The following is a 23,228-nucleotide window of genomic DNA, read 5'->3' on the forward strand; positions in this document are numbered from 1 at the left end:
GTAGGCTTCAATGAAGTTACTGTGAAAAGCCCCTAGTCGCCACATTCCGGCACCTGTTCGGGGAGGCTGGTACGGGAATTGAACCGTGCTGCTGGCCTGCCTGTGTCTGCTTTAAAAGCCAGCGATTTAGCCCAGTGAGCTAAACCAGCCCCTGGGTTTCACCCCCACAACCCAAAGATGTGCAGGCTAGGTGGATTGGTCACGCTAAATTGCCCCTTATTTGGACAAAAAAACAATTGGGTACTCTAAATTTATTTTTTAAAAAAGATAATCAGGACTATATATGCTAATCATTACGATAAGGCCATACACTGGGAAACACTCCTCTTGGTAAAATGTGTAATCCATCATTGTCCACTTCCATCGAAAACACCTTCCGAAGACTCTCTGGACGGGATTATTTGGCCGTTCACCCCAGTGCAGTCTTCCGGTACCGACGACAATGCACCCCTCCCTGCCTCGCGTTTCTCAGCGGCGAGGGGTGCATTCAATGGAAAGCCCTGCTGACAATAGCGGGAGCAGGAGATCCCACCGCCAGCTAATTACAGGCCGTCTCCCGGCACCAGGAAAGATGTGGGGGGTTGCTGGGTAAATCCCGCCCATCAAATAAGACAGGACGAGTGGTACAAAATGAGTTGCAGCCCACTCAGTTCACACTGGTACACAGACTCCAGTAGTCCTGGGATTAATTTCACTAAGATCGACATAGAGATGATAACTGCAGTTGAGACACCTCTCTTTCACACACAATCCACCTCAACCCTCCAACAAAAACTTAAAGTTGGTAATCGTGAATTTGATGTTTTGGGTAGGAGCAATGTTACCTTTTGTCTCAAAACTAGAAGGAACACTACAAATGTACAAAAGACGAAGTAGGGCGGGACGATGGTGCAGTGGTTAGCACTGCTGCCTCACGGCACCGAGGAACGTGCAAACTCCGCAGTCACCCAAGTTTGGAATCAAACCCGGGTCCCTGGCACCTTGAGGCAGCAGTGCTCACCACTGTGCCACCCCACCCATGACAAAGAAATCGCCGTGCGATTTGGTAGATGAGACAATGGGCTGAATGGCCATCTTCTATGCTGAAAACCTTTATGGTTCTAGTTTAACTGGTGGCAGGATTGCAGGCTTACTCCGGGTCCCTTAAGTTGCAATATGTTCAAAGACGCGTTTGCAAATAGTCGAAGTTAAAATGTTCTGGACTTAAACTCATTAATTCATAGATCAATAATTAGTGCTCTACAAATCTCCAAATAGCCATTGAAGAGTTGAGCAGTCCACATTTATACTTGTTGTTTACTATTTGCTCACAGCCTTCAGAAAGTTTTTTTGAAAATCTCTGAAAGTCTCATGACTGGAGTATTTCCTTCCGTAGATCATGCTGGCTTTGCAGTTCCCATAGCAACCAGTCACATTTTACATACCACAACATAGTGCAACAGGAAATGCCAATATATATTTATAGCTGCCTTTTAAGACAATCGCAACACTGCACCTGCTGGTGGCTGAAGGCAACACAAGCACAGATTTAACGCAAAACAATAAAAGCACTGATTAATAGGGACGGCGGGCATTTTCACCAAAGGCATTTTTAAAAGTTGTATGGTATTCTTTTGCGCATTGAGGTTATTACGATTATAAAAAGTCTTTCACTCGATGCTGCCAAGTGAACCAATTCAGAGTACATGTTTCCTTATTCAGCTGGGGCTCTGCACGGATTCATTCCCGAATGGAAACTACATTAGAGAATCCAGCACAATTGATAAGAGGAGCAATTTTCATCTTTTAATGACAGGGGAATCTCACAAAGAGTAAATCCTTGCAAGTACTTGAGAGTTCAGACCCTTAATTGTCCTGAAGATATACAAGTAACAGCCGTCTAATAAAGTAATCAGTGTCTTGTTATGAAATACAGTTTTAATTTTCTCTCTTTCGGAGAATCCGGTAAGCAGTAGAATTAAAGGGTTGAACTGGGGTCAGGTACTGAACTCAACATAAATCTGGCGGGTTTACTTGAAAGCTAAATTTCTTAAGCTATAAAGCCTTCCTATAATGTACTGTCTTGTGGCAAACTGCAGGATTTAAAGGCACATGGCAGTTACTGAACAGGAATCAATGGGGCTCGTCCAAATACTCAGCTTTTGTCTTTCTCCAGGATTACAGCCGAGAAAGAGTTTCAAGACTGCAAGCCCCATCAGACATTAGAGCATGGTATCACAACATGATACCTTCTCGTGTGCCAAGTATTTTTTTAATAGAAATTTAGAGTACCCAATTCATTTTTTTCCAATTAAGGGGCAATTTAGCGTGGCCAATCCACTTAGCACATTTTTGGGTTGTGGGGGTGAGACCTACGCAAACACGGGGAGAACGTGCAAACTCCACACGGACAGTGACCCAGAGCCGGGATCGAACTTGGGACCTCGGCGCCGTGAGGCAGCAGTGCTAACCACTGCGCCTCCGTGCTGCCCTGTGCAACCTTTTCATTAAGGAGGAAGGAGTGTAACAGCACCCTTGTAGCTGTTTGTGTATGTATGTATGTATATAAGCAAACTGGAATAAACCAGTTTTCATTGGGCACTTTCCATGTAGCACACCATCTCTCCCTGCAAAGGTATCACAGATACCATTTCGATTGTGCTGAACATTGGAGCCGTGATATCAATGAAAAGGTTGCACAGGGCAGCACGGAGGCGCAGTGGTTAGCACTGCTGCCTCACGGCGCCGAGGTCCCAGGTTTGATCCCAGCTCTGGGTCACTGTCCGTGTGGAGTTTGCACATTTTCCCCATAACCCAAAGATGTGCAGGCTAGGTGATTGACCAAGCTAAATTGCCCCTTAATTGGGGGGAAAAAAGTTTAATTGTAAATAAATGAGAAAATATTATTTATACATACATTAGACAGCATGGAATTTAAACTTTTGCGCAACCTTTTCATTTTTTTTTTGTTTAAATAAATTTAGAGTACCCAATTCATTTTTCCCGATGCCGGTATTGAACCCGGGTCCTCGGTGCGATTTACAATTAAACCTAACCATTGGTTTCCCACTCCAGAACTTGGCGAAGGACCTTGACCCATTTGGGCCACAGTTTGAGGAGAGGTTTTCTCCAACAAAGACTGATTTTGACCTTGACCTTCAATTTAATTTTCCACTTCATCAGACATGTTTGTCTGATTCGGACTTGAATCTGAACTGGTTTCAAGCACAATTTATGTTGGGGTAGCGACTGGTATTCTACTTGTATCCCAACTATCCAATTCATTGACTCATTTGATTCTTCCCAACTCCTTTCTTCTTCGTTAACGTCAAGGTAAAACATAGCCGAGACATACAGACCGAACCTTTCCAGTACCAAACATCTTGACCAAATATGCGCCAGGACCACATACTGTTCTTGACAGCCACTTATGATAATGTTCTTTCACCTTAACACCTTTTGGTTCAATTAACCAAAGTTGAACTTATTCTCTCCCGATCATGGCTCTTTCTGCCTGTATTATTTCTTCTCTACAGATTGTGCCAAATGTGGCTTCAGCGATGAAAACCTTATTCTAAGCTATCTTCAAACAGTACAGCTGGTGTTCTCTCAGTAGTAGTGTGATGTGTGCAATGATAAGTAAACACAAAAGGAATCACCAATTTGTGATTTAATGACAACTGACATTTCTTCCAATTTGTATCTAGCATACAAGAGGATGCTGAACAATCTGTGGACACTGAAATGTGTGGTGACTTCTGGGTACTGACGTCAGATGTTTTAATCCTTCTCAAGTCAGTGACAGCTGAGAAAGCAGGTAGCTGAAATGTAGTTTCAAGGTGAGTTAGAAAGTGACTGGTAGTTCTATTAATATCCCAGGAATTTAAGATGCAGTCAATAGAGGGTGTAGAGTGAGTGCCGCTTATTAGTACTGTTGATGACCCCTTCCATCAATTTACCGATGATCTTATAGTAATTGATGTGGTGGTTATTGGTGGAGTTGCATTTCTCCTCCCACTCCTGACATTGCCCTTTGGGCAGCACGGTAGCACAATGGTTAGCACTGTTGCTTCACAGCTCCAAGGTCCCAGGTTCGATTCCCGGCTTGGGTCACTGTCTGTGCGGAGTCTACATTTTCTCCCCATGTCTGCAGGGGTTTCCTCCGGGTGCTCCGGTTTCCTCCCACAGTCCAAAGATGTGCAGGGTAGGTGGATTGGCCAAGATAAATTGCCCCTTAGTGTCCAAAAAAGGTTGGGTGGGGTTACTGGGTTAAGGGGAAGGGGTGGAGGCGTGGGCTTGAATGGGGTGCTCGTTCCATGGCCCGGTGCAGGCTCAATGGGCCGAGTGGCCTCCTTCTGCACTGTAAATTCTATGATCTATGATTGTGTACAGGACAAACTTGGGATCTTTTCCACATTGCCGGGTAGATGCCAATGTTGTAGCTGTACTGGAACAGCTTGGTTGGGGTGCAGCAGGTTGTGGAGCACTTCAGTACTATTGCTGGGATATTGTCAGGCCCATCGTCTGTAGTATAAGTGCCTTCAGCCGTTTCTTGATATCATGTGGAGTGAAATCAAGTGGAGTGACCTGACTACCTGTGATGCTGGGATCCTCCGGAAGAGGCCAAGATGGATCATCCACTTGGCATTTTCATCTGAAGATTGCTGAAAATGCTTCAGCCTTCTCCTTAGCACTAATGTGCTGGGCATCCCCATCGTTGAGGTTGAGGATATTTGTGGAGCTTCCTCCTCCAGAGAGCTGTTTAGTTGTCCACCACCATTCACGACCGGACGTGGCAGAACTGCAGAACTTAGGTCTGATCTGTTGGTTGTGGAATTGCTTAACTCGGTCTATTGCTTGATGCTTATAATGTTTGGCTGACATGGAGTCCTGTGTTCACCAGATTGGTACCTGTGAAAATGGATTTTTTAATACTTTTGGGAGGATGGTGGTTATCTGCAAAGATGGCTGTGCATTTGTGTACATGATTTAATTCAACTGGGGAGATTAATAGAGACAGCTCGTCTGTGAGAGGTGAGAGATAAAAGGAGTAAGGTTGTGAGGTGTACGCATTTGGAATGAGCGACCAAGTAAATAGATGAGGGGCTGGATTCTCCGCACCCCGACGCCAAAATTGCGTTCGGCGACAGGGGGGCGAATCCATTTTCCTGCACGAAATCGGGACCGGTTCCGCTATTCTCCGCCCCCGCCCCGCCACCCCCCCACCCCCCCCCGAAAAGCGGCGAGTATCCACCACCTCAGGCCATTGCCCGAGGCCCGTCCAGCTATTCTCTGTTCCCAAGCCACTTTTGGCGATGTACATTGAAGGCCCCCACCCAGAATACATTCTGTGCCCTTGCCACCCTCGGTGCTTCCTCCAAGTGGTGGAGGAGCACTGATTCAGCAGCTGAGGGAAGGCGGTACATGGCAATCAACAGGAGGTTTCTGTGCCCATGTTTGACCTTACCTAATTGCAACAGGACATGAAATTCATGCAGCTCTAGGTTAACATAGCAGGGCATGGAAATGATAAGTTGAGAATACAAAGGTCAAGAAGGATTGTCTGGGGGGGATAATGTTCAAAAACTAGCAGACTGAAGAATTTTAGAAGAAATCTATCTTTTAACAAAGCTTAAATCTCCTCTTCAGTCCTTTATTCATTAGAGTTTGTGCGGTGTTGAAGATCTTTTTTAGTGAAGGTGGTAAGGAAATTAAATGTGGCGTGGGGGGGTGGGGAAGAGACACAAAAATTTAGACGGGTGCATTTCGAAATAAAGAAACAAATTGTTTCATCTGAAACGGTCCAACTCTGGTTGAAATTAGGATAGATTTTGGTCATATTTAATGGCTGAGTCAGTGAGTAATGAACAAAAATTACAAGTGATAAAAGAAAAATATAACTTTTTCTCCAAAAGAATTTAATGTGCCCCAAAGGTGTGCCAAGATTAGCTTTTTTCTTTAATCCAAGAGATCCACTAAAACCCATTTGTAGCACACAGCGTGCAAAGTCCAGCCCACCATGGACCCTATTTAATCAGCTTAGTCAAATTTCTTTGAAACTTCTCTCAAAATTCATCACGTGAAACTCCCGACGATCAATTATTCAGAAGCAAACCCCTGGTCTACCAGCCGCAAAAAGCTGTTGTTTCTCATATAATTTGATCACTCGTCTATACTTGTCCCTCAACTACAATCTCATTACTAACCAAATTTATACCCAACCCTTATTAAAAATGAGTTAATTTTCAAAACATTAGCTGTCTCTGCCAAGAGGAAGTCCTCCTTATAGCCCCTATTTTACATGTTAGTGGAGCGGATAGTAAAAATGGGGGCATGTTTGGGGAAAGGGGGCAGGGGGGGGTGGTGACTGCTTCGACTAACCTCCATCCAGTCTCTGCGATTTGTTAATTTTCCACTTCCGCCCCTTCATTCTGAACTTGAAATCCAAATTAAATTGTCTGTTAACATCTGCATCACCGTGCCTCCGAGCTACTTACAGAACTGAGCACCACCCCCCCCCCCCCCCCCAATAAGAAATTAGGTCAATTTTCTGAGCCTTGAGCTCCAGGACCATCGCCACATTCACGCCAGGACATTCAAGTGGTTGTTGCGAAAGTGCAGTGCCCAAAGTCAGATGCAATATTTTGATGTGCCCTCACAAATAGTCTAGTGAAAATTCAACACATTTTTTGTTTGCTCAAACCGGCCAAGCTTTCAAATCCCCCAGCAAGACAGTGAACATTTCACTCTTTTCAATTAATATCCTACCAGCCAATCTCAACATCAAAGACAGAGATACACTGGTACATATTTAACATGGAGAAGGAACAAAATGACAACAGGGGAAGTTTTACCCAGCAGGAAACTGACATGAGGAGTTTGGGCATCTGTTTTATACCTTGCCTGGCTTTCATCAAAGTTTTTTGGGGGGGAGAGGGGCGGTAAAACCCCCAATCCGTCACATTCCCACCAGACTGGTCTGCTTCAAATTACGTCTGAAAATCAATTCTGCTGAACATGAAGCACAAGTTGAAAATGCTGGAATGACTCAGGAGTCAGTCAATGAAATGTAAATCAAGGGACACCCCGCCATCTAGACCCTTGCTCGCTCACCCTCTTCATCAAGTCCATCAAGGGAAGTGCTGGTGTAATGTGGAAAGACAGAGTACATTAGAGGGAGACATGCGAGAGAGTTAGTGAAAGCAAGTGAGAGAGCGTGCAACATGGCGAGAAAGCAGTTGTAAACAATGTTCAATCACCTGACTACCCAAATGATCAAATTCTTTAACAGAAATGAATAATTGAAGAATAGAAATGCTAATTGGAGTATATGATGTCCACCAATGTATTCTTCGCATGGAACAAGGTCAGTGTTGAGAGGTCCTTCAAAAAATGAGTTCTCAGTCTGAATTATTAGAAGAGTCACAAAGCAGAAGCAAAGAGATTATTTTGACATGGGATTAATGGATGGATGTGACGGAGAGGAAGGGGGGGGGGAAATGCAGAGATGAATCAACAGCAGCAGATACATTAGCCCCAGTCACAGTGGCACATCTCGTTGGAACAGGTTAATGGCCGCAACCTTCCCATTCTTCAAGCAGGGATCAATGTCCCGCACAGTGAGATGGGCAAAGAGGTGAAGGTTACGGAGGCTTTTTAGCAAACCATAGGTAGGAGGAAGCAATTTTCCACAGACTGCAGGGCGCAAATCCGAATTTGCTGAAGACGGGACCTCAAAGACAGTTTCTTGCTTCAGCGATTTGATTAATTCAACAATTAACATGACTCACATAACAAATTAATAAACTGAATACAAAGGCAGATGTGTTTCCAGCAAAGCATGGAAAATAAATCACATGCAGCTGCAGTCAACTTGTGGAAAAATCTGCATCAGCAAAGTTATGAAGCCCAGGTGTTAACAGAACAGGAATGCAAATAATAGGGGCAGCACGGTGGCGCAGTATTGCTGCCTCACGGCACCGAGGTCACCAAGGGACACCCCGCCATCTAGACCCTTGCTTGCTCACCCTCTCATCAAGTCCATCAAGGGACGTTCAATCCCGGCTCTGGGTCACTGTCCGTGTGGAGTTTGCCACATTCTCCCCGTGTCTGCGTGGGTTTCGCCTCCACAACCCAAAGATGTGCAGGTTAGGTGGATTGGCCACACTAAATTGCCCCTTAATTGGAAAAAATGAATTGGGCACTCTAAATTTATTTTAAAAAAGGAATGCAAATATTACAATCCCGTTGATTTCAGTTTAAAACCTCCCCCTTCCATCATCAGTTTTATTTATTTTGTTTGATAAGGACCAGAGAATAATATCACCATGACTCAAGTATTATTAGAGGGGAAGGAAATCAAAGAATCTGCCACACATCAGCAGTTTCCAAAATAGACCCAATTGTTTTTATATAACAAACATTGGGACATACAGGGCAGTCAGCATCTTAACTAGAAATACGCATACATAAAATGTGTTTGTGAATGCATATCAAGCTGTACAATTTTTTTTTCCCTTTATAAATTTAGAGTACCCAATTCATTTTTTCCAATTAAGGGCAATTTAGCGTGGCCAATCCTCCTACCTTGCACATCTTTGGGTTGTGGGGGTGAAACCCACGCAAACACGGGGAGAATGTGCAGACTCCACACGGACAGTGACCCAGAGCCGGGATCGAACCCGGGACATCGGCGCCGTGAGACTTCAGTGTTATCACTGCGCCACCGTGCTGCTCATCAAGCTGTACAATGACCTCAAAACACATACAGATACAGTAAATTTTACAACTGTTTCCCAATATCGGAGTAAGTGTGCAGGCAGTGCGCGCGCTCATTGTGTGCATGCACTTTGAGGATCTAATAAAGATGGGACAGAAACAGACCTCAGTTCAGTCCTAGTGCCATTGGCTCCATGTGTTTCAATGCAGAAATAACTACATTACTTTTACTTTCAAATAGGATTTTGTTCCAAAAATAGGGGGGAAAAAAATCAACTTATATAACCTAACTGAGTAATACATGCAGCTCAAGGGACACAGTCTCTAAAGATTAATTAAATAATAACTTTATCCCTCACTCTTCTGGATTCTGGGAGATTAGTTCAGGGAAAGGTTCAAATTCGCAATACTCTTACAGATTTATTCCAATGGAGGATTGCGACTGGTAGACAGGTTGAGCTGGGTTGCAAAGATGAGAAAAAAAAATGCATGTGTGATCAGCAAAAATTAAGTCTTTACACTGAAAATTAAGCATTCTTGTCCAAATTTATGCCTCCTAATAAACATCTGCTGCTTTATTCTTAGTGCTGTGCGTCATGTGCAAATGCCAGTTTGGAAGTTAAATAAAATAAATGCATTTCAGTGACAGGGTGGCACAAGGCACCACAACACTGTAGGGTTCAGGATCACAGCTGACTGTTTGATGTACTATTTATATTGTAAATCTGCCTTACTTGATTTTGCAATACCAGCTGGTGCTTTGGATTCATACGGCTCACACTGCAGGAGAACATTCAGACCACCAGCCGCCAACAAAGGGTGCACATGTACAGTTATAATCGTGGCTACCTTTCTGGCTGCAGCACGCAGAACAGGCCAAAAAGGGCTAAAACGACTTAGCTTTCAACAGGGGCCCTCTGTGCCCAGCTCACTTTTAAACTGAAAGAAAGCTGTACGTTACTCTCCAACTGCAGAACTGCTTGTTTTAGGGGAAGCTTTTAAAAAATCACCCTGAGATGGTCATGTCTCTATAGGAGGTAGCAAGATTGCCTCATTTACGTGACAGCACCGCCAACATAGTCAACACTCCTGTCGAAAATAACATGACAAGATAATGGGAGGAGGACAGGCCCATTTCAACAGGAGCCTTGTGGGTGATGAGGAACAAAAGCGAAATTGTTTGAAGGGAGTGGGACGTAAATGGTGCTGCAGTAATGTTTGTACTGGGAATTGCTTCTTGAAGAACGGAAAAGGCTGCACAGAAAACATACAGTGACTAATCCTATTTTTAAAATACATTTCTGCCTATCTTGGTATTTCCATTCTGCCACGGCAAGTCTGGGAAGTCACACGGCTGCTTCCTGTTGGGTCAGTTAAGTTTATCCATGGCGAGTGAGCCATGAAAACCAGGAAAATCCCAGGTCTAATTGATGACCTTTGCCGTTGACTGATCTTTCCTGAGGTGGTGACAGGAACTTTACAATCTTGTCTGGATTACAAAAACAGTCGGCAGTATAACATCGCTGAAAGGAACGATGGACAGGAGAGGATCAGATTTGGCTCCCTCTTCCTGCCAAATAGTACGCCGACACTGGAACCTCGAGGTTTTACACATGAACAACACACACTTGGGGTGACAACATAATGCAGGTGGCCTGTAGCTCAAAAAATCACCAGCTTTAGCACAGAAAAGGGCAAAATAAAATTAATAATAGAATAAAGAATATTCAAACTGAAGAACCACCACAATCCACACAACTCGAGCCAGAATCAGAATGTCTGGCTTACATTTGTAGGAATTCATACACTATCAGCTGTAAACAGAAAGAAAGATGCTCAGATTAGTCGCAAAGTAATAAAGCAGCATCGGTATTTGCTATCAGGGAGGTACAGCAGCAGCTCCAATCAGCAGCCAACAGCATAGTTCAAGCTACTGTTAAAATTCTTCTAACATATTTTGAGAGCATTAAAAAAAGTATTGGATTGTAAGATTTCTCGTGAAGACCAAGAGACAATGTTGCTATTTTCTTTTGAAGTTTGATTGGCAGTGTTACGGACACCTGCTCAGTTCTCAACAGTGGCTAAGCGATTGGACCAGAACCATAACTTTAAAAACGTTTTTAAGGCAGAGCGGAAAATCGATTCATTCCAGGAGCGATACCAAGTAGGGCTTGGTTATATTATAATCAAATTTAATTGTAACAAAAATAAACAATATTTAAACTTTTACACTTCGACCATGACAATAATAGATTGCAGGTCGTTTCTTAACCTTAGCACATGAGTTCCCATTAAACATCACTTCTAATGATGTTTAACACACTGGGCTAAATCGCTGGCTTTTAAAGCAGACCAAGGCAGGCCAGCAGCACGGTTCGATTCCCGTACCAGCCTCCCCAAACAGGCGCCGGAATGTGGCGAGTAGGGGCTTTTCACAGTAACTTCATTGAAGCCTACTCGTGACAATAAGCGATTTTCGTTTTTTCATGAACACACAGCGTTCATTCCACTTACATCGGCAGGCAAAGATGATACATGTTTATGAAGCAATTTTCGACAGTTAGCCAAGTTCCTTTAGAACCCTTTTAATACTCAACACGCCCACAGCTAGCTATGGCGTTAGAAATTATCTTGAGGATATTTGCTAACCCCACTTTACAACGGGACACTGCCACTGTCAGAGCTTCTGTCAGTAGCAGTGGGCATCGTAGTTCCCTATCGGTGTAAAGAAATGTATACAGAGCACCTTAAACAGAAGAAAATAAAAGATTGCTGAGAAATACCTTCAGGTCAATTTCATGTAGCATTGCTTACATTAACATTTTTATAAACTGTGCATCATTCCATGCCTGCCCGACTGCTCCGATCTACAATTTATTTACTTGCAGTCTTCCATTTCATTTTCTCACACACGTGCCCTCGAAAGTGGCTGAACAAGTCACTCAGTTCAAAGGACTAACAAACGCTGACCTTGCCAGCAGTTCCCACATCCCATGAAAGAATAGAGAAAAAGAAAGATACTTTCTCACGTTTAAGTCTCATTCTCTTTTATTTAAAACCAGTGTCTCCTTCCCTCTTCTGTATGTCATGCACACGTCATTTTAATTATGATCCTGGACCAGACCAATATTTTCTAGGATACTGCACAAGAACCCCAATCACTTTCTTTAAATTTGTAAAACGATGAGGAAAGGATACTTAGCTCCAGGAATGATCACACGCACAAATAGGGATATGATATATTAAAACATACTTTATTAACACAGTATTAAACTATCTTAATATCACAGAAATAGAGCTTACAATTACCAGTTAAACAATACTTAGCAATAAATTAAAATACAAACTCTTAACTGCTGCCTTCTTTATCTCCAATCAAGCAAAACCCATCACTGGTCGAAACCCACATTTAAATAAAGTTAACACACACAGGATTACTTCCCTGTCTTTGGGCAGAAAGATCTTTTGAGAAACTTCTTGAAGAGAGAGAGACAGAGATCCTGTAAGATTAATGCTAAATCTCTGACAGCCTTTTGCAGAAACTTGTTCAATTCACAGCTTCCAGCAACATTAACTCAAAACTGACTGCCATAGACCTGGTCCCTCCCGTTACTACATCATCATTATCCCACTCAAATACCATGACCTAATTCCTTAAGTTTAAACACAATGCCGCTCACTATCTACTCCCCAGCAATCATAACAAAAAGCCATAGGCCTCTGTTTGTAAACATAAGCATGACCTGAAAAAACAATGATCTTGCCTTTTACGACATCTTAATTTCTTAATTGCACTTTTTGCAGCCACGGTGTCTGTCTTTCTTTTAAGCCAGTATTTAAAATACCAAATTACGGCAGCAGATATATATACACACCCTAACCCAGGCTCTGGAAAGCCCCTTTACTCCGATCTGGAGGGTATATATTTGTTGTCATCTTGTGAATTTTGAAGCATTGCTTCAACCTGTACAGACATATCCGGAAGCAACTAGGGAGGTGGGGTGGGGGGGGAGAATCACTCACTGAACAAAATGGCATAATTCCCCAAACAATAACCAGGATGCAAATGATCACATGAATCATATTACATTATATTATTATATTACATTACATACATAGGATATATGGCACGGAAACAAGCCATTTGGTCTAACACTGGCATTTATGCTTCACCCAAGTTTTCTCCCATTTTCCCTGATATAAATCTACCATCATAACCCTCCATTGCATTTCCTCCGATACGTCTGCCTAGCTTCCCCTTCGATGCATTTATACTGATCATCTCAACCACTCCATTCTCACCACTCTTTGGGTGAAGAAGGTTTTTCTAAATTCTCTATGGGATATTTTGCTGACTATTTTACACTGATGGTTTTTAGTAATGCTCTTCTCCATTGGTTGTGAAAATCAAATTGAGATAAATTTGGTTCCATGATAACACAGTTGGAGCGTATTTAATCAGGCAGACGAGACCACAGCACTCATTTTTTTAAAAACATTACATGTTGATTGTTTAATTAGGAACATGGACTAAGAAGAATTAGCAGACATCTTTCCAAGTGCTCTTTCCAAGAGCCGGTGCAGACTCGATGGGCCGAATGGCCTCCTTCTGCACTGTAAATTCTATGATGCATCTCAATTAAAATGCATAATTTGACTGCTGAAGCACCTAATTTTTTATTTTTTTTACATGGTATCACCACATAATAATTCAGCTCTCTCACATGATCTACACCCAGTAACTCCTCCAAGCCAAGAGAGGGGATTTTGACAAAAGGAAAATCATTTCTAAATTTATTCTTTCATGGGATGCAGGTCCCATTGGCAAGGCCAGAATTTGTCACCCACCCTGAATTGATTGATCGATTGATTGATTTGATTTATTGTCACATGTACCGAAGTACAGTGAAAAGTATTTTTCTGCGGCCGAGAAACGTACACAGTAGACACAAGAATAATCAACAGAGAACATTGACAAATGGTACTTGGACAAAACAGTGATTGGTTACAGTGTGGAACAAGGGGCCAAACAAAGCAAATACATGAGCAAGAGCAGCATAGGGCGTCGTGAATCGTGTTCTTACAGGGATCAGATCAGTCCGAGATGGAGTCGTTGAGGAGTCTTGTAGCTATGGGGAAGAAGCTGTTCCTATGTCTGAATGTGCGAGTCTTCAAGCTTCTGTGCCTACTGCCTGATGGAAGGGTCTGGAAGAAAGCAATTATGGGAGGGATCTCTGATAATGCTGTCTGCCTTCCTGAGGCAGCGGGAGGTGTATACAGAATCAATGTGGGGGTGGCAAGTTTGTGTGATGCGTTGGGCTGTGTTCACCACAGTCTGCAGCTGTGCCCATTGCCCATGAACTGAGTGGCATGTCGCACCATTTCAGAGGGCAGCTAAGAGTAAACCACATTGCTGTGGGTCTGGAGTCACATGTAGGCCAGACCGGGTCAGGACGTCAGATTTTCCTTCCCTGAAGGGCATCAGTGAACCAGGTGGATTATTCCGACAATCGACAATAATTTCATGGTCACCATTACTGAGACTAGCTTCTCAATTCCAGATTATTAATTGATTTTAAATATCACCAGCTGTGGTAGGGTTTGCACCCTTGTCCCTAGAACATTAGCCTGGGCCTCTGGATTACCCATCCAAAGATATTATTGCTATGCCACCATCATCAATCACACTTACCCATCATCAAATTCTTCGCCATGAGTTAAAGATTAAGGCGAGATTAAACAAATACTGATTGAATGATCCCAATCCTACACTAAACTGTGAAGTAGAATAAGCACTCAGGCAGTGCCTAGGCCAGGATTTTCCGCTTCATTTTCGCAACTATTTGCTTCTAATTTATCTGTTGCATCCAGAGTATTACTGAATAAGAGTTAGTATGGAATTGATCCTACGTGCAGCTGCCTTTAGTGGTGCAGCTCAGTGCAAGCAGAACAAGATAAACCTCTATTTTTATTTATGGATAATAGATCTGTTGCCAGTCTTGCAAAGTATTCAGGAAACACAAGCCATCTGCTCCCTGAAAATATGGTGATCGCGGAATTTCATTAGTTGTTGAAAACCGGTGGAATATTTTAGGTATTCACTGTATTTCTGCTATTCCTATTTATATTTACACTCTGACAATTACCCAGCAATGTAAGATTTGTTCAGTAACCCATCAATTACAGTGTTAAATGGTGCGTACCATAGCCTCCCTGGGGTCAAACCAAGCTTGGAAATAGAAGACGGACAGTTTTTACTCTATCTACCATGGAACAGCATCATGCTGCACAGTTAAGATGGGTCCCACGTGTGATTTCCATCAAGTTAATTGCTTCTTGGAACACACCTGGCCTCGCATTTGGGATATCATTAGTTTCAGACAATATGTCCATCTGCCAAGGGATAAACTGTTTCACCGAAGGGAAGCTTGCAAACCGTCCTCTCCTGAAGATGCAGATTCTGCTTGGACTCCTTGGGGCACTCAAGATAATATAAAGTCTAGACTGGTGCCTTGGCCAACATTCCTCCCTCATGCAATCTTCATTATTGTCACAAGTAGGCTTACATTAACACCGCAATGACGTTACTGTGAAAATCAAGCACCACCACCACCTCCAGAAACAAATTAAGCGTTCATTCCGATACTTCAAAAATACTTCAGTGGCTGTAAAACGCAGACAATCGACGGTTATGAAGAGCACTATAAAAATGCAAGTGTTTATTTCCTTTCATTCCTTTTGCTATTTGTGGAAGCTTAGTAAGCACAAACTGGCTGTTGCATCTGCCTGCATAATAATAATAACAATCGCTTATTGTCACAAGTAGGCTTCAATGCAGTTACTGTGAAAAGCCCCTAGTCGCCACATTCCGACGCCTGTTCAGGGAGGCCGGTATGTGAATTGAGCCCGCGCTGCTGGCTTTGTTCTGCATTACAAGCCAGCTGTCTATCCCACTTTGCTCCTGGTTAACCATAGTGATTACAGTTTTAAAGTGTTTGGGTCACGCTGAGGACATAGGTGCAATATAAATATATGTTCTTTCACAAATGTTGCTGATTTCAACACTGCATTCAAATAAGAAGCTTATTATTTCTGATAAGGTTACCTCTACCAAGCTGTACACCAAGAATTAATTAAATATAAACTTAAGAGCAGTTTACACCGATTCTCTGTCCTCCCCCCATTTCTACCACTGGGGACTGTAATGATTTAATAATAACTATAATGCACGCTGAAGTGTTTTGAACTATGCATTGTTTCCAATTTAAGGAACGGTTTAGAAGATCACTGCAACTCCTTCAGCGATATTCTGAAGCTATGATGTTCTCTCACTGATGCCAACGTTATAAGCCCAAATCATTTTCTCAGTTTGAAGGGCTGGATAGCCTAGTCAAGAGTTCCTAAGTATTGTTAAACCAGTCCCAAAGAACTCGAGTGGTCAATCCACCTAGCCGGCATATCTTTGGGTTGTGGGGGCGAAAACCACACAGACACGGGGAGAATGCACAAACTCCACACGGACAGTAACCCAGAGCCAGGATCGAACCTGGGACCTTGGCGTCGTGAGGCAGCAGGGATAACCCACTGTGCTACCATGCTGCCCCGGCTTATCCTACCTATTGATGTCAAATCGCAGATTCCAGTGTAGCGATGAGATACAGTTTGTTGTTCAGACTTGCAAAACATTCTCCTAAGGAAGAAACAGTGCTGTGTTATAAGACTGTTTAGCTGATATTCAGTATTGGATGAGCAGAGGTTTCCTCCAATTTAATATTGGGAAGAGTGAAGCCATTCTTTTTGTTTCCTGCTCCAGATTCCCTAGCTACCGACTCCATCTCTCTCCTTGGCAAGTGTCTGAAGCTACCTTAACCTGTTCACAATCTCGAATGACATATTTGATCCCAAGATGGGCTTCCAGCTACATATTCATGCCATCACCATTTCCACCTCATTAACATTTCCCAACTTCATTGCTTTCATTGAGATGGCAGGGCCATGAAGAAATTTGAAAACAAGGTTGAGAATTTTAGAATCACAATGTTGCTTACCTGGGAGCTAATGTAGGTCAGAGAGGGGACGGGAGGCACATTGGCGCTGAGGACCCGGGTTCGATCCCGGCCCCGGGTCACTGTCCGTGTGGAGTTTGCACATTCTCCCCATGTCTGCGTGGGTCTCACCCCCACAACCCAAAGATGTGTAAGGTAAATGTGTAAGCCACACTAAATTGCTCCTTAATTGAGACCCACTCAGGTACAGGGAGAATGTGCAAACTCCACACAGACAGTGACCCCGGAGACGGGATCGAACCCGGGTCCTCGGCATCGTGAGGCAGCAGTGCTGACCACTACACCACCGTGCCGCCCTCCACAGTGAAGAAACACGCACAATATAAGTTCTATTCATCTGCCATATCCTTACTTTCGATTATTAATTCCCCAGACACACTCTACAGGACCAATGCTCACTTTAATTACTCTTTTTTCTTTTTAAATATCTGTAGAAGCTCTTACTCTCTATTTTTATATGTCTAGCTGGTTTCTCTAATTTTTCGCTCCTTATTAATCCTTTAGTCACTCTTTGCTGTTCTTTACATTCTGTCCAGCCGCTCATCTTTGCAGAATTATACACGTTTTCTTTCAATATGATACTTTCTTAGTTATCCACAAAGGTACATCCTTCCCCTAATCTTTCTTTCTCACCGGCATCGTTTCGGAGTGTTCTGAAATATGCTCTTAAATGCCTGCCGCTTCATCTCCACTGACCTATTACAACCTCATTTTCCAGTTCACTTTAGCTAGCTCTGCCTTCCTAACTGCCCTTAATTAAGTTTCAAACACTGGTCATAGATCCACTCCTCTCTCCCTTAAACTGAATGTGAAATTCAATCATATTATGATCACTACTACGTCAGGGTACCTTCACTATACGTTGCTGTTGTTGCACCTGACGTCAGGTGGTTTGACAAACCAGGGTGAAGTAGTTCCCAGGGAGAAGGCAAAACAAATGCTGTGCAATACTTAGTCAAGGCTAAGCTGCAATGACTGGTTTGGTCGAGGCAGCACGGTGGCGCGGTGGGTTAGCCTCACGGCGCCGAGGTCCCAGGTTCAATCCCGGCTCTGGGTCACTGTCCGTGTGGAGTTTGCACATTCTCCCCGTGTCTGCGTGGGTTTCACCCCCACAACCCAAAGATGTGCAGGCTAGGTGGATTGGCCACGCTAAATTGCCCCTTAATTGGAAAAAATGAATTGGGTACTCTAAATTTATATTAAAAATAAATAAATGACTGGTTTGGTCGTGCAAGTAAATTCTGCCAATTATAACAAGGCAAAGTACCTCCACATTAAATTATCAAAGACTCAGGTGGTGAAACCAATTTGCAGGCAAATCAGACACAGGCACTTCTACTTACTGGAGTTGAAGAAACAGCTCTCATTGGAAAAATTCAGATGCAGATATTTTGGGGGTTAAAATTACATTAACATTTATGCTTTGTATAAAATGCAGCTTCAAAACGGCGTCACACTAGAAATCAATTCACAATTTCAAAATGATCAGGTTTTGGAAGTCACTGAAGAATCTGTCTCAGCCTGAAAACATCATTAAAGTTCACTATAACCCAAGAATTTTATGCAATTGGTTTCCAAACATGAAGAAAATTGGGCGGAAAACATACTATACTTAATTAGGCAGTAACGTTTACATTATAATTAAGCTTATTATACTTTCCCATTTTTATAACAATATTTACAAAGGCACACTATTCCTTTGTACAGCCTGATTGCTTCCCTCAGTTCTTGCAAAAGGTACTGTACTGTACAAACTTCAGTAGGTATTCACTGATGCGTGTGCTCATAGCCTTGTCATTTCTTCAGAATCAGAACGTATGGGCAGTAAATCTCTTCCCAGTAATGGAAGTTTGCAATGGAAGTTCTGGAAAATTAATGGGCTTTTTGGGGAGGGGGGAAAATAATTAATTTGCAATGGGCAGAATGGGAGTGGGAAGTATCATCTCAAGAACCGAACTTACCTTAATTGTGATGACTCAATGGAGATGTGACACATTAGATGGAAGTAAGTTTCATTGTTTGAGACAACTTGGTAACGGTGATTCATAAGGATGCACCTATCATGAACTTCTGCTGTTTTAACACTGCACAAAGCAAAGTCTAAAATTGATGCTTCAGCTTTAGAGCCAAGATTAAATTCTCACCTTCTGAGTTCATGTAATCGGGGATGCTTTATTATGGAGAGAGTTTGGACAGCTTATTGCTTTATGATAGATTTTCAGGTTAATGCTGTTTAGAAACATAAATAGGTCATGCATCATAGTTGCTGGGTGCATAGTTGCTGCTGGATGATTTTTGATAGCTATTACATTTATTTGAGAGGATTCGTGGCTCCCCTGGGAATGGTAGCAGCAATTCTGTGGAGTGAAACAGCATTGGCAGAAGTGTCCATGGAGAGGGAGATTAGGTCAGGGCAGACTGCAGTTTATTGCCACCGCAATGAGCGGCAGCTATTATCAATTTTAAAATAATGTCAATTAATTTCAAAAACATTAAGAGGAAAAATAATCTTACAGCAAATAGGAAGGTTTTACCAAGACGCTCTCCCCCCTCCACCACCCCCACTTCCCCATCACTCTTCATTTTTAGTTCTGATTTGCTAAATCTGCCCTCCCCAATTAGAAGATGTCATGGGAGTGTCCCTTTAAGAAATGTTTTGTCTTATCACATGGATTCAGTGATGTCATTGTGTGGGTGGAGCTGGGCTGTGGCTCGGAGTTTTACTTTCGCTTTGGTTTGGGGCTTGTTTTGTTGCTTTTGTTTTCACATTTGGCTGTTGGATTCAGACAGAGAAGTCTTGTCTCTCTCTGCAATTTAAAAGCTGTTTCCAGGTTATTTGATAACTTGAAATGAAATGATTGTTTTCTGGAAGAAGTTCAAACCTGCTGTTTTGGAAAGGACACTTGAGCATCTAAACCAGGTCTTGAGTGCTGTGTGCTGGGTCACACCTTTGAAAAGGGTTTTCTGGTTTATGGGATCTTGTTATTAAATTGGAACAGTTTAAGGGTGAAATTTATTAAGGGTTATATATAGAGGACTGTAGCTGTGTGGGGTATTTATGTTGTAGTTGATAAAAATGCCTACTGTGTGTGTTTATATTAATGTTAACTCAATTTGTAGAATAACTTTATTTTGATTAAAGCGCTTAAGGCCTCTGTTGAATCACACCGGAAAGGTAGGCCTTTGTGCGCCTCATAAGCAAAATTAATAAACAGTTGTAGGTCAGGTGAACTCCATGATATACTGGAGTTTCCTAAACCCTGACCCATAACAAAGGCTACATCTGAAGTTGCAGGATTCCAATGATATTAGACCTCTGGTACCTCGCCCAAATCATCACTGTGGGTAGACAAGCCTGGTGAGTGGGCAATTCAATAGAGGCCTGCCACAACTCAGCGTGATCTCATCTTCATAAACAGACGCTGTGAACATGTCCAAAGCAGGAGATGCTGGTTAGGATCTGGGAACAAACGTATAGGCCAAGAATATCAATGATGACTGCAACATTCTCCTCCCAGTTCCAGCCGCATAGTTCAAGTTGGTTAACACAGTTTAAACTCTTGGATTGTTCCCAAAACACTTGGGTCTATATGCCAGTATTATTGCACCTATCACATTTCTCCACTCAGCCAGCGTCCTGACTGCTCCCTCCCCTGGTCAGTTCTGAATTTGTCCGTCAGGTTGTGTCGATACAAATTATGGCCCAAGTAAAAAGCTTAATTTTTAAAAATTCTTTCAGGGGATGTATTGCCAATCCCTTTTTAAAAATAAATTTAGAGTACCCAATTATTTTTTCCAATTAGGGGGCAATTTAGGGTGGCCAATCCACCTACCCTGCACATCTTTGGGTTGTGGGGGTGAAGCCCACGCAGACACGGGGAGAACGTGCAAACTTCACACGGACAGTGGGAGTTTGCACACGGCCCCGGGTCACTGTCCGTGTGGAGTTTGCACATTCTCCCCCTGTCTGCGTGGGTCTCACCCCCACGACCCAAAGATGTGCAGGGCCGGTGGATTGGCCACGCTAAATTGCCCCTTAATATAAAAAAAAAAGAATTGGGTATTCTAGATTTAAAAAAACACAGCATGTAGGAAATAGAAGCAGGAGTAAACCATTCAATAGGATCATGGCTGTTCTGATTGTGGCCTTAACTCCACTTTCCTGTCTGCCGTTCTCTCCCGCCCACCCCTCGCCCATAGCCATGACCTTCCCAAAGGCAATGAGCAATCAATTTGTTAAAACTAAATGCCCATTCCAGAGTTGTCGGATAAGAGTAGAAAGGACGACGATATTGGTGCCACAATAATCTCAAATTGCCTTGGTTAGAAGGTGGAGATGCAGGAGGTGGGGAATGTCAGCAAATATTTTCACCTGACGTTTTCTCGTGATTTCTGCTGGAAGTGGACGCATTTCCATGGTCCTGGAATCTTTTTCCTCTTCAGACAATCCTCCAATTCCCTTTTGAAAAGCACCACTGAATCTGCCTCAATTACGCTGTCAGAAAGATCATTCCAGATCCTAACCGTTCACCCTGTCAGTAAGGTTTTCCCCGTATGTTGCTGTTACCTCCTTTGCCAATCATCTTAAATTAGCGCCCTCTGGTTCTCCACCTTTCTGCCAATGGAAACAATGTGGGAACATTCACCAACTGGCTGGGCTGCCTCATGAGGAATGTTCGGCTGGGGAGAGATGGAGGGCTAACCAGAAGGTGTCTGAAGAATTCCAGCTCACTGTAGTCAAGGTTTCGGGGCACACAGCCTTTTTTTTTTGGGGGGGGGGGGGTTGTTGGCAGACAGGGAAGAATGCAATCTCCACCAGAGTTTAGATTTCTAAATCCTCACTACAGCAATCAATCCAATAAATCAGAAAATTGAACAAATCCAGTTATTACAATTCCAATTAATGAAGTGGGAAGAATTTGAGTAACACACCATATCAAATACTCAGATTCAGCAGATTACAAGTGAAACAGTCATCTTTCTGGTTGCAGCAAATTAATTTAGACAATCTTCTTGCCTCCTACGCAAATGCTCATTGCCTTGTCTCTGCTCTGTTTTTCAACCTGTTTCTTCAAGTAACCAAAGCTGCCACATTTAGCTATGTAAATCAAGTCAAGGAGGTTCCAAGTAGGTAGATACTTGCACAGGGGGCCCTGTGTTGGGAGGAGGGGGCTGTGCTGGGAGGACAGGGCTGCGCTGAGAGGAGGGGGCTGCGCTGGGAGGATGGGGCAGTGCTGGGAAGGGGAGTGACAATCTTTATAACGTCAAGTCTATCTTTCTCCCTATTTTGTGCTGCTTTCATTTGTGCCCAAAGAACAATACAGCACAGGAACAGGCCCTTCGGCCCTCCAAGCCTGTACCAGTCAGGATACCAACCTTTGCCAAAACCCTCAGCACTTCCTTGTGTCGTATCCCTCTATACCCATCCCATCCAGGTGTTTGTCAAGATGCCTTTTGAACGGCGTTAATGTATCTGCTTCCATAACTTACCCTGGCAACGTGTTCCAGGTACTCATCACCCTCTGCGTAAAAAGCCTGCCTTGCACATCTCCTCTGAACTTTGCCCCACGGACCTTAAACCTATACTCCCTGGTGACTGACCCCTCCACCCTGGGAGAGAGTGCCTGCCCATTCACCCTATCCATGCCCCTCATAATCTTGTAGACCTCTATCAGGTCACCCTTCAACCTCTGGCTTTCTAGAATGCAGAAATAAGTCTTCAGTTAACCACCTCGAGTCTGGTTCTGCTCTCCAATCACAATTAGTAAAGGGGGAAGACACATGTGATATTAAAACTACTTTATACAAAGCGGATATAAAGTCACGGGGATGCAGGTAACAACCTGTGTTAATGTCTTCTCTATGTTGTGTGCTCCGGTCACTGCTCCCTGTTTGTTTCACTGATCCTGTATTTCGGATATTTTACTCTATAATCTGCTCTGCTGCAGAGATTATTCATTCATTCTGTTGAAGAATGGAAGTACTCTGAGCAGAGGGGTGCTCAAGGTCAGGTTGCACGTGCCTGAAGATCAGGAGCAATGAAAAAAAGGCATGAAGTTATATGAGAGGAGCACAATGGAGAGGACTGGGTAAGATAGCAGGTATGCGCAGCGTAGAGAATGATCAAATCAATACTGGATGCTGCAAAAGATTGTCGATATATAAAGAATAGCCTCTGACTAAATGAACAGGCGGAAAGCTCAAGTGAAAAAACACCTAAAAGGCGAGGACAAAAAAAATGTTGAAGGCTTCATTTACGCAGAAAGCGGTGGGAACGTGGAGGACATTAGAAGGTCGGTTTATGATTTTAGAAGTAGCTATTGAACTTTGTCTTAATGTCACAATGGCTATTTTCGTGGCTGCATACATTTCTGAAACAACATCCCGATTGTTACTGATGCGCTGTGTACCATTGGACCCAAATGACTGAAGCTGCTTGTGAACTGCATGGTGTACTGTACTTTA

General features: G+C 43.1%; 1 protein-coding gene across 5 annotated transcripts in view; it reads right to left on the minus strand.

Moving 5' to 3' along the window:
- foxn3 (forkhead box N3) overlaps window positions 1-23,228 on the minus strand; it is a 436,636-nt gene that overhangs the window by 100,735 nt on the left and 312,673 nt on the right. The gene's annotated exons all lie outside the window — the stretch shown is intronic.

This window comes from Scyliorhinus torazame, chromosome 2 (genome assembly GCF_047496885.1).
Source record: "Scyliorhinus torazame isolate Kashiwa2021f chromosome 2, sScyTor2.1, whole genome shotgun sequence".
NCBI classification, from domain to species: Eukaryota; Metazoa; Chordata; class Chondrichthyes; order Carcharhiniformes; family Scyliorhinidae; genus Scyliorhinus; species Scyliorhinus torazame.